This window comes from Anomaloglossus baeobatrachus, unplaced genomic scaffold (assembly GCF_048569485.1).
Source record: "Anomaloglossus baeobatrachus isolate aAnoBae1 unplaced genomic scaffold, aAnoBae1.hap1 Scaffold_2495, whole genome shotgun sequence".
NCBI classification, from domain to species: Eukaryota; Metazoa; Chordata; class Amphibia; order Anura; family Aromobatidae; genus Anomaloglossus; species Anomaloglossus baeobatrachus.
Window position 1 is genome coordinate 199,406 of NW_027442088.1, and position 13,326 is coordinate 212,731.

Here is a 13,326-nt window from a genome sequence, read left to right on the forward strand (position 1 = left end):
CATGCTTCAATGGATTCTCTCATCCCAGCCCAGTAAAACTACATATTTTACACAGTCATAAGCAGCCAAAAGGGATCTATTCTATTCAATTGCAAATGATCTAGATAAGACTGAGAATAAGATACTGCACGGGACATAGCAGAGTTGGTCAAGTTGAGTGGAGATGAGTTTGCTATTTGGCACAGCTTTTTGCATCAATAAAGCAAGTAAAAGGTGTGAAAGATAAAAAAAAGGGTGAAAGTGTGAAAAGTGAATTGGCCAAATTGAGGTGCATATAAAGTTTTTGCTTTCTTTCAATTCACTAATGGGGCTCATTTGAATCAGGTGAATTGAGTTCTGCTTTTGGAAACTGGGTTAAGAAGGGGTGCACCGGTCCTGGAGGTACTGCAATACCAGGTCAATGCGTGCAGTGGACAGAGCAAGATTTTTTCCATCTCCTTGTTCTAAAAATCCATTTAATATATGGTCCCCAGAGAGGGGACGTATCAGATATTAAACTGATAAGAACAGATTTAATTTTTTTTTTTTCTGTTTATCAGTAGGACTTCAAAATAACAAAGGTGATCGCCTCCCGTTGCCTGGGAACCGTCCAGGCACAAGAGGGCTATGTGTCACCAGAAGGCGCACACACTTCCTCAAGGCCGGCAGACCTTGAGGCACCTTCCAGTACCGACCAAGGTAGCGTCCTCCGAAACTACACTTGATCTTAGCCAAAAGGCCGAGAAGCTATAACCCGAATTGGTTACGGCCTTGAGTGGCACCCTGGCCTATACCGGACACATCTTAGGGAGAGGGAGACAAACCCACGCCTACAGAAGACATTTTGTCACCCAAGCCAACCCTTGAAAAGGCTGTTTTGCAGAGCAAAAACAAGAAGAATGGTGCTTTTTGCAGCCGCCGCCCACTGCAATGAATCTGAATAACTCCTCCTTTTGGACACAAGCACCTCCCCTCCCCCTTGCAGTCTTTCCAATTCATGATACAAAAAGACGGACGGACAGGACAGGACAGGACAGGCTGCCTGACTTTCCGTCACTGCCACCCTTTGCCATCCTTGCCCGTAGAAAGCCCTTTCATCATCCCCAAACCCTAATCTTTTCCCTTCCCTTCCCAGATGCGTCTCACTCCCTTTCATTAGGAAGTGAGCGCAGCCTTTTCTCCGTTCTGCACATGCGCGACGTTAAACACAAATGCGCAGGCGTGCGTTCCATTACCCTCACTGCATTCCACTCCCATACAGGAAGTGGGCGCAGTTATTACTACGGTCGCACATAAAAGAACCCACGGCCACCACTGCACATAGCTGACTCCACCACAGGACACCCACTTCTACACCAACGCAGGTAAGACAGGATCGGCACCTCTATGCTCCCGTTACAATCAGGCTCAGTCACCATGTGATAACGCTCTCAACTCTTTAGTTGCAGGCTCCCCTTGCTTCACCTCCACTGGCTGTGCTGCCATTTCCTCTCCCACCTGGAAGGTATACTTTATTCCACTATTTTCCTGTTTCTCTCTTCCCCCTTTTCCCATAACCTACTTTTATCTGCATTTGTGGGGTATCTATATGCTATTTACATCATAGTTTTATTCATTAATATGGAAGGGAAGAGTGCCCATGAGAGTGTTGAACTGCGGAGAGCAAGAGATTAAGCTGCTCCGATTTGCCACCATTGATAAGCTGTTCTCAGTAGATACACATGCTATCCAAACAGCAGCATCCACCATTGCTTCAGCCCACCCATTCAGTGACAGCTCACCAAGTCAGCCAGAGGAGTGGTGTAAGGAATTACACGTAGGCACTGACTCCACACCTTCACATCACAAGAAGGGGGTCTACAGGCTAGTGCAAGAATACGAGCAAGTCTTCAGCAAACATCCGCTAGACTTTTGAAGAATAAAAGGGGTCAAACACTACATCCCCACAAGTGCACACCCACCCATCAAAGAGAGATATAAGCCAAAACTACCTGCACATTACCAGTGTACCAAGGACATGTTGAGCAACATGAAGGAGGCTGGGGTTATCCGTGACAGTTGTAGCCTCTGGGCAGCTCCGTTGGTCCTGTTAAAGAAGAAGGACAGCACCACTCCCCTGTATTGAGGAATAGCTAGCTGCATTGAGAACTGCAAATTATTTTTCTACCCTTGATCTCACTAGTCGCTATTGGCAAGTGTCCGTTGCTGAGGCAGACCGGGAGAAGACCGCCTTTGCCACCCCGATGGGTCTCTGCGAGTTCAAAAGCATGCCCTTCGAGCTGTGCAATTTGCCAGGAACCTTCCAGAGGCTGATGGAATGCTGCTTGGGACACCGAAACTTTGAAACGGTACTGCTATACCTTTATGATGTTATTGTTTATTCTAAAGCAAACAAGATTTTAGGGTGTATAAAAAGGGAGATTAGATCCGGTGATCCCAACGTATTGTTACCCCTCTATAAATCACTTGTAAGGCCACATCTGGAATATGGGGTAAAGTCCTGAGCAGGTTGATAACCATTGGTTTGAGCATGGTAGGGTGTAGTGCGCATCTTCCTGCATCGGTAAAAGCTGCAGAAGTCCTTGAAGATTTCCGCTTCAAAGGCTGTGCCTTGATCTGTGAGGACTCTCTCTGAGTAGCCATGAGGTCTGCATAAGTGTGCTTGGAAGACCTTCGCTGCAGTATGGGCCATTAGATCTTTGACTTGTACCACAACCATAAATCTCGAGTAGTTGTCTACCATCGTAAGTGCATACGTGAGCTCGCCTCGATATTCTGCAACAAAACTCCCTTTTTCGATTTCAGTTTCAGCAAACACTCCTCTTCCTGTAGAAAATATTTATCATTACCTAAGACAGTCATTCTAATGCATGACAATATTAAGGCAATTTAGTTAAAACTTGTTTTAACTCACCTTTAAGGGGATTGATGTATTTCATGGTCAATCCAGGTTTGTCAGTGATGGCACTGACATAATGTATGGCGTCTTTTTCGGGCGTTATCCTTTGCCTTTTCATTGTGAAAATCCAGTTGCCTATATCAAAGCAAATTCTACTACTTGTAAAGTATGCAGAAAATGAAATGTAGAACATATAACATCAACTGCTTAGGAACGCATCATAGGTTAGTACTTAAAAGGATATTGTCATGTTCTAGTCATAATGCAAGCTGGACATTTTTCATGTTACCCTGTAATCGCCGGCCTGTTCTAATGCTCACAAGCCAAGATATAGGCTCAGCTGCTAAGGCTTCCCTCTGCCTTCTGAATGAAACTTGAATATGTCTGGGTCACTGTGTATATAGCAGGTGCTCAGAAAAAATAAGAGTCAATTCAATAGAAATAGCTCTGGCACACTATAGTGATCAATAACGTAAGAAAAGAACTCTTGGAATGCTGAAAATTCTTTATTTGTGCAAAAGGATAATTCATCCAACGTTTCGACCTTGTTTTTAGGTCTTTATCAAGGATAAAGTTATCTAAGATCATAAAGGGTTACAAAACCATATAAACACGTAATTAGTACATAGTACAACATAACAGTACAATATATTGCTACTTGAGAGTACAATGGGTCAAATGACCATGATGCACATACAAAAAATTTTTCCAAAGCCATAGTGAAAACATTTGTACTGAGGAAAGAAAATTTCCACATGACCTATCTGGAGAAACATTCTGGATCAAACAACCAAAAATAGTCAAGCAGGTAAATACACACCTATATGGATAACAGGATGATATGTGTTCAATTGTATAGCGTCATTGCCATTAAGGTACAAATGGAAAACTTGCAATCCTATATAGTGAAGGAAATGAACACATATCATATCAAAGAACACAGGAACATGGGTGTGAGAAAAACCTCAATGTTTATACTTTGTTCTTTATAATGGTGTGAACATGTATATGTCTCAGTACCTTATGCACGTGAGAATTCTAGTGAGTAGATCATGAAAGCCTATTTCAGAACTGGAATCGGTAAATAATTGTAGGTGGAATCTAAATGAAAAGATGGTACAAGTGTTATCATGACACGTGGGCTATAACACAATGGACCGTGTGACAAAGAAGAAAGGAGAGAAAGAAGAGGAAGAAAATGCAACTACCTGTAACATTACGTGATAGTCACTGGTAAGTATCACTTGACAATTCAAATGAAAAAGGATTCCTTTATTAAAGGGTTCTCAGTCGCCTCAGGATCATGAAATACTAGGGTAAATGATATGAGAATGGGTAAGAAGCACCACTAAAGGAAATATGAGATGCAGGACATATATCTATAAACCCCTGAACTACATGATAGAAATAAAAAGAAGAAAAAAAGAAAAAAAAGAAGAAAGAAGAAGAACACATAGAATGCGGAAAGAGAATGGGTACAACTACCTGAGTTACTGCAGGGAGGCCCCTGGTTGGTATTGTGAGGGTTAGTGGAATTCCTTCACTGAAGGGTTCTCAGTTGCCTCAGGTTCGTGAAAAATGCTATAGACAAATAATGCCCGGAGAAAAGGGGTTCATATACAGCGAATAATGGTAATACAAGGTACATGTGTCACATGTAATAGTATATATATATATATTGTACTAAGCTCTACACCAGAAATAGAAAGTAGTCCCTCTGCCTTCTGTCTAGGTGCCCTGAGTTATGTCCTGTAAACTGTCACAGGGACCCAGACACACATGTGTAGTAGGGGAATATCCCTGCTGAGATGCCAGTGCTAGAGCACTCGTTTGCTGTGGAGTTGAACGCTATGTGAGCAGTTCTTACCTTCAATGAGCAGAAGTCTCTTTTTTCAGATTTCAATATCTCTGTGGGTATCTGGCAGAAATATGGAATACTCTTTACTGCTAAGACCCTGTACACCACTCCCACTAAAGGGGGCTTTACACGCTGCGACATCGCTAATGCGGAGTCGTTGGGGTCACGGAATTTGTGACGCACATCCGGCCGCATTAGCGATGTTGCTGCGTGTGACACCGATGAGCGATTTTGCATCGCTGCAAAAACGTGCAAAATCGCTCATCGGTGACATGGGTCTCCATTCTCGATTATCGTTACTGCAGCAGTAACGATGTAGTTCGTCGCTCCTGCGGCAGCACACATCGCTCCGTGTGACACCGCAGAAACGAGGAACCTCTCCTTACCTGCCTCCCAGCCGCTATGAGGAAGGAAGGAGGTGGGCGGGATGTTCCGGCCACTCATCTCCGCCCCTCCGCTGCTATTGGGCGGTCGCTCAGTGACGTCGCTGTGACGCCGCACGGACCGCCCCCTTAGAAAGGAGGCGGTTCGCCGGTCACAGCGACGTTGCTGGGCAGGTAAGTATGTGTGACGGGTCTGGTCGGTGTTGTGCAGCATGGGCAGCGATTTGCCCGTGTCGCGCAACAGATGGGGGCGGGTATCCACACTAGCGATATCGGGACCGATATCGCAGTGTGTAAAGTAGCCTTTAATAAACTGTGTAAAGGATTTTAAGTAAAAATCCACAATAAACCAGCGCTAGATGGGTTTTTATAATTTTATTAATAGACCACAAATAAAAAATTTTTTGCTATCCTTGTTTCAAGACAGAGTATTTGATAATATACAATACACTGATTATTACTAAAACCAAGGACCACATAAAACAAGGACCACATAAAATAAAAAATGAAAGTAATGAGAATAAAATTCTTTTGTATAACCAATTAACTTCGAGGTGATACAATATTCACATTGATTTAGTTTTACCAGTCTAATGTAATGCCCCGGCCGGTGGCATATATTTTGTTTTGTTAATAATTTAGACTTATACAATGAAAGATGTACTATACCACCCCTGGCTAACTTACAAGTTTTAAGTTGTACAATATAAGTTTGCGACGTTATATTCATATATAGGAAGGCAAACAATATTGGCAATTTAGTGGCACCCACCATACGTAATCTTACAGCACCTAATAAGGGAGGATTATTTGGCCTGAAAGGTTTTTTTCCATGCAAAAGCTGTATAGTATGTAAGAATACAAAAAATATTTCACGGAAATCCTTCTTACAGGGGCAGTCAGAAGTCATGATTAGAGAATTTATTACATGTCAATCAAAGGGAGTAGTATATTGCATTCAATGTCCCTGTCAGAAAAAATACATTGAGAGAACTATTAGACCCCTATGGAAAAGGGTGGGTGAGCACATTAGAAGTGTTAAAAATAAATGTACTAAGCACCCCCTATCCAGACATTATGTGTTAAAACATGGAGGGTCCTTCAAAGGATCCCAAGTATGGGGCGTACAAAAAATAACTAAGGATTGGAGAGGTGGCGATTTCATTAAAAAAATGTCACGAGCAGAAAGCCAATGGATTTTTGAATTGAACACCTTGAAACCATATGGACTCAATAATAATATAGAACTGTTTGCTTTTAATTAATTTATATTTTTATAGGTAGAGGAGTAATAGGTACTGATAATAATACGGAGAGAAGGAAAAAAAAAAAAAAAAAGCGATTGTCATGGAGATATATGTGTATATATGCATAATATATATTAAAATTGGTGCTTCACTTGCCCAAGGTTGATGTAGATATAAGGGGCTTTTCATATTATAGCAAATTTATATTACACCTTTATGATGTCCTTTTGTTAAATTTATTGTTGAAAAAAAGCATATGCATATATACACATTGTCTTCCCAGTATATGATGATACAAGCAAGGCTATATATAGGTCTTTTTAGAAAAACCTTTAGAAAAACCTTTGCACATAATTATATTATATGGCTATTATGAACGGTCTTTCACAAATTGATATATGTAGTGGTCATTGAATGTTGGTTGAATTTAAACATTGTTTAATTTTATGCAAATTATAACCAATTAAATATATGCATAAATAGTGCTCTAGGCAACAGCTGAGTTATCCTTGAGGAAGGGGGCCGTTACACGCCCCCGAAACGCGCGTCGGATCAGGACTCTGTTTTTGCCTACCTCACCTGTGCGGTGATAACCTGCCAAGTAATCTCTCCCTCGTGTGGAATCAACCGGCTTCCACTGGACACGGTACGGATTGCCTGCTGGAGAGGTTGAGAGGTTACCGCTGACATTTCCTTTGTCTGCAACTAGGATACATTGGTACCTCCAGCGGTTCTGCATTGCTCGCTTGGAAGCGAATCGGAGCCTTGTGTGGTGCTAACCTGCCAAGCAACTTCCTCCTGTGTGGAATCAGTCAGCTGACACTGGATACTGTCTGGACTGCCCGCTGGAGAGGCTGAGTAGTTACCGCTGATCTTATTGTTGTCCGCAGCCAACATCTTGGTGCTTTCAGTGGCTTCGTACTGCTTGATTTCGAAAGTACATTTGGGAGAATACGGGACCGGCTGGTTTGTGGCCTTGTGAAGTGTTATAAAGGCTCTGTAAAGAGGGATGTCGGTAACCATACATCTCCCCCAGAGCCAGCACTAGTCGCGGCCACTGGCCTCAAAACGTCCGCTCTGGAAGTCTAACAGGTCAATCCTGTACATAGCGGTTCCAGCCTAATCAACGGAGAAATCCGGGGTGTTTTTTGCGGTCAAGTTGTTGTGAGGTTTATTCCCCCAGGCCCTGGGGGCGAATATAACGTCGCAAACTTATATTGTACAACTTAAAACTTGTAAGTTAGCCAGGGGTGGTATAGTACATCTTTCATTGTATAAATCTAAATTATTAACCAAACAAAATATATGCCACCGGCCGGGGCATTACATTAGACTGGTAAAACTAAATCAATGTGAATATTGTATCACCTCGAAGTTAATTGGTTATACAAAAGAATTTTATTCTCATTACTTTCATTTTTTATTTTATGTGGTCCTTGTTTTATGTGGTCCTTGGTTTTAGTAATAATCAGTGTATTGTATATTATCAAATACTCTGTCTTGAAACAAGGATAGCAAAAAATTTTTTATTTGTGGTCTATTAATAAAATTATAAAAACCCATCTAGCGCTGGTTTATTGTGGATTTTTACTTAAAATCCTTTACACAGTTTATTAAAGGCTACTTTACACACTGCGATATCGGTCCCGATATCGCTAGTGTGGATACCCGCCCCCATCTGTTGCGCGACACGGGCAAATCGCTGCCCATGCTGCACAACACCGACCAGACCCGTCACACATACTTACCTGCCCGGCGACGTCGCTGTGACCGGCGAACCGCCTCCTTTCTAAGGGGGCGGTCCGTGCGGCGTCACAGCGACGTCACTGAGCGACCGCCCAATAGCAGCGGAGGGGCGGAGATGAGTGGCCGGAACATCCCGCCCACCTCCTTCCTTCCTCATAGCGGCTGGGAGGCAGGTAAGGAGAGGTTCCTCGTTTCTGCGGTGTCACACGGAGCGATGTGTGCTGCCGCAGGAGCGACGAACTACATCGTTACTGCTGCAGTAACGATAATCGAGAATGGAGACCCATGTCACCGATGAGCGATTTTGCACGTTTTTGCAGCGATGCAAAATCGCTCATCGGTGTCACACGCAGCAACATCGCTAATGCGGCCGGATGTGCGTCACAAATTCCGTGACCCCAACGACTCCGCATTAGCGATGTCGCAGCGTGTAAAGCCCCCTTTAGTGGGAGTGGTGTACAGGGTGTTAGCAGTAAAGAGTATTCCATATTTCTGCCAGATACCCACAGAGATATTGAAATCTGAAAAAAGAGACTTCTGCTCATTGAAGGTAAGAACTGCTCACATAGCGTTCAACTCCACAGCAAACGAGTGCTCTAGCACTGGCATCTCAGCAGGGATATTCCCCTACTACACATGTGTGTCTGGGTCCCTGTGACAGTTTACAGGACATAACTCAGGGCACCTAGACAGAAGGCAGAGGGACTACTTTCTATTTCTGGTGTAGAGCTTAGTACAATATATATATATATACTATTACATGTGACACATGTACCTTGTATTACCATTATTCGCTGTATATGAACCCCTTTTCTCCGGGCATTATTTGTCTATAGCATTTTTCACGAACCTGAGGCAACTGAGAACCCTTCAGTGAAGGAATTCCACTAACCCTCACAATACCAACCAGGGGCCTCCCTGCAGTAACTCAGGTAGTTGTACCCATTCTCTTTCCGCATTCTATGTGTTCTTCTTCTTTCTTCTTTTTTTTCTTTTTTCTTCTTTTTATTTCTATCATGCAGTTCAGGGGTTTATAGATATATGTCCTGCATCTCATATTTCCTTTAGTGGTGCTTCTTACCCATTCTCATATCATTTACCCTAGTATTTCATGATCCTGAGGCGACTGAGAACCCTTTAATAAAGGAATCCTTTTTCACTTGAATTGTCAAGTGATACTTACCAGTGACTATCATGTAATGTTACAGGTAGTTGCATTTTCTTCCTCTTCTTTCTCTCCTTTCTTCTTTGTCACACGGTCCATTGTGTTATAGCCCACGTGTCATGATAACACTTGTACCATCTTTTCATTTAGATTCCACCTACAATTATTTACCGATTCCAGTTCTGAAATAGGCTTTCATGATCTACTCACTAGAATTCTCAAGTGCATAAGGTACTGAGACATATACATGTTCACACCATTATAAAGAACAAAGTATAAACATTGAGGTTTTTCTCACACCCATGTTCCTGTGTTCTTTGATATGATATGTGTTCATTTCCTTCACTATATAGGATTGCAAGTTTTCCATTTGTACCTTAATGGCAATGACGCTATACAATTGAACACATATCATCCTGTTATCCATATAGGTGTGTATTTACCTGCTTGACTATTTTTGGTTGTTTGATCCAGAATGTTTCTCCAGATAGGTCATGTGGAAATTTTCTTTCCTCAGTACAAATGTTTTCACTATGGCTTTGGAAAAATTTTTTGTATGTGCATCATGGTCATTTGACCCATTGTACTCTCAAGTAGCAATATATTGTACTGTTATGTTGTACTATGTACTAATTACGTGTTTATATGGTTTTGTAACCCTTTATGATCTTAGATAACTTTATCCTTGATAAAGACCTAAAAACAAGGTCGAAACGTTGGATGAATTATCCTTTTGCACAAATAAAGAATTTTCAGCATTCCAAGAGTTCTTTTCTTACGTTATTGATCACTATAGTGTGCCAGAGCTATTTCTATTGAATTGACTCTTATTTTTTCTGAGCACCTGCTATATACACAGTGACCCAGACATATTCAAGTTTCATTCAGAAGGCAGAGGGAAGCCTTAGCAGCTGAGCCTATATCTTGGCTTGTGAGCATTAGAACAGGCCGGCGATTACAGGGTAACATGAAAAATGTCCAGCTTGCATTATGACTAGAACATGACAATATCCTTTTAAGTACTAACCTATGATGCGTTCCTAAGCAGTTGATGTTATATGTTCTACATTTCATTTTCTGCATACTTTACAAGTAGTAGAATTTGCTTTGATATAGGCAACTGGATTTTCACAATGAAAAGGCAAAGGATAACGCCCGAAAAAGACGCCATACATTATGTCAGTGCCATCACTGACAAACCTGGATTGACCATGAAATACATCAATCCCCTTAAAGGTGAGTTAAAACAAGTTTTAACTAAATTGCCTTAATATTGTCATGCATTAGAATGACTGTCTTAGGTAATGATAAATATTTTCTACAGGAAGAGGAGTGTTTGCTGAAACTGAAATCGAAAAAGGGAGTTTTGTTGCAGAATATCGAGGCGAGCTCACGTATGCACTTACGATGGTAGACAACTACTCGAGATTTATGGTTGTGGTACAAGTCAAAGATCTAATGGCCCATACTGCAGCGAAGGTCTTCCAAGCACACTTATGCAGACCTCATGGCTACTCAGAGAGAGTCCTCACAGATCAAGGCACAGCCTTTGAAGCGGAAATCTTCAAGGACTTCTGCAGCTTTTACCGATGCAGGAAGATGCGCACTACACCCTACCATGCTCAAACCAATGGTTATCAACCTGCTCAGGACTTTACCCCATATTCCAGATGTGGCCTTACAAGTGATTTATAGAGGGGTAACAATACGTTGGGCTCACCGGATCTAATCTCCCTTTTTATACACCCTAAAATCTTGTTTGCTTTAGAATAAACAATAACATCATAAAGGTATAGCAGTACCGTTTCAAAGTTTCGGTGTCCCAAGCAGCATTCCATCAGCCTCTGGAAGGTTCCTGGCAAATTGCACAGCTCGAAGGGCATGCTTTTGAACTCGCAGAGACCCATCGGGGTGGCAAAGGCGGTCTTCTCCCGGTCTGCCTCAGCAACGGACACTTGCCAATAGCGACTAGTGAGATCAAGGGTAGAAAAATAATTTGCAGTTCTCAATGCAGCTAGCTATTCCTCAATACAGGGGAGTGGTGCTGTCCTTCTTCTTTAACAGGACCAACGGAGCTGCCCAGAGGCTACAACTGTCACGGATAACCCCAGCCTCCTTCATGTTGCTCAACATGTCCTTGGTACACTGGTAATGTGCAGGTAGTTTTGGCTTATATCTCTCTTTGATGGGTGGGTGTGCACTTGTGGGGATGTAGTGTTTGACCCCTTTTATTCTTCAAAAGTCTAGCGGATGTTTGCTGAAGACTTGCTCGTATTCTTGCACTAGCCTGTAGACCCCCTTCTTGTGATGTGAAGGTGTGGAGTCAGTGCCTACGTGTAATTCCTTACACCACTCCTCTGGCTGACTTGGTGAGCTGTCACTGAATGGGTGGGCTGAAGCAATGGTGGATGCTGCTGTTTGGATAGCATGTGTATCTACTGAGAACAGCTTATCAATGGTGGCAAATCGGAGCAGCTTAATCTCTTGCTCTCCGCAGTTCAACACTCTCATGGGCACTCTTCCCTTCCATATTAATGAATAAAACTATGATGTAAATAGCATATAGATACCCCACAAATGCAGATAAAAGTAGGTTATGGGAAAAGGGGGAAGAGAGAAACAGGAAAATAGTGGAATAAAGTATACCTTCCAGGTGGGAGAGGAAATGGCAGCACAGCCAGTGGAGGTGAAGCAAGGGGAGCCTGCAACTAAAGAGTTGAGAGCGTTATCACATGGTGACTGAGCCTGATTGTAACGGGAGCATAGAGGTGCCGATCCTGTCTTACCTGCGTTGGTGTAGAAGTGGGTGTCCTGTGGTGGAGTCAGCTATGTGCAGTGGTGGCCGTGGGTTCTTTTATGTGCGACCGTAGTAATAGCTGCGCCCACTTCCTGTATGGGAGTGGAATGCAGTGAGGGTAATGGAACGCACGCCTGCGCATTTGTGTTTAACGTCGCGCATGTGCAGAACGGAGAAAAGGCTGCGCTCACTTCCTAATGAAAGGGAGTGAGACGCATCTGGGAAGGGAAGGGAAAAGATTAGGGTTTGGGGATGATGAAAGGGCTTTCTACGGGCAAGGATGGCAAAGGGTGGCAGTGACGGAAAGTCAGGCAGCCTGTCCTGTCCTGTCCTGTCCGTCCGTCTTTTTGTATCATGAATTGGAAAGACTGCAAGGGGGAGGGGAGGTGCTTGTGTCCAAAAGGAGGAGTTATTCAGATTCATTGCAGTGGGCGGCGGCTGCAAAAAGCACCATTCTTCTTGTTTTTGCTCTGCAAAACAGCCTTTTCAAGGGTTGGCTTGGGTGACAAAATGTCTTCTGTAGGCGTGGGTTTGTCTCCCTCTCCCTAAGATGTGTCCGGTATAGGCCAGGGTGCCACTCAAGGCCGTAACCAATTCGGGTTATAGCTTCTCGGCCTTTTGGCTAAGATCAAGTGTAGTTTCGGAGGACGCTACCTTGGTCGGTACTGGAAGGTGCCTGGGATTGCACGTCTGCCGGCCTTGAGGAAGTGTGTGCGCCTTCTGGTGACACATAGCCCTCTTGTGCCTGGACGGTTCCCAGGCAACGGGAGGCGATCACCTTTGTTATTTTGAAGTCCTACTGATAAACAGAAAAAAAAAAAATTAAATCTGTTCTTATCAGTTTAATATCTGATACGTCCCCTCTCTGGGGACCATATATTAAATGGATTTTTAGAACAAGGAGATGGAAAAAATCTTGCTCTGTCCACTGCACGCATTGACCTGGTATTGCAGTACCTCCAGGACCGGTGCACCCCTTCTTAACCCAGTTTCCAAAAGCAGAACTCAATTCACCTGATTCAAATGAGCCCCATTAGTGAATTGAAAGAAAGCAAAAACTTTATATGCACCTCAATTTGGCCAATTCACTTTTCACACTTTCACCCTTTTTTTTATCTTTCACACCTTTTACTTGCTTTATTGATGCAAAAAGCTGTGCCAAATAGCAAACTCATCTCCACTCAACTTGACCAACTCTGCTATGTCCCGTGCAGTATCTTATTCTCAGTCTTATCTAGATCATTTGCAATTG

The 13,326-nt window shown here is 42.9% G+C and overlaps 2 pseudogenes; one reads left to right on the forward strand and one right to left on the reverse strand.

The window, feature by feature from the left end:
- Positions 1 to 359: 359 nt before the first annotated feature.
- Positions 360 to 565, reverse strand: LOC142262729 (U2 spliceosomal RNA; annotated as a pseudogene).
- A 12,282-nt stretch (positions 566 to 12,847) lies between these two features.
- On the forward strand, positions 12,848 to 13,053 carry LOC142262730 (U2 spliceosomal RNA; annotated as a pseudogene).
- Positions 13,054 to 13,326: the final 273 nt, after the last annotated feature.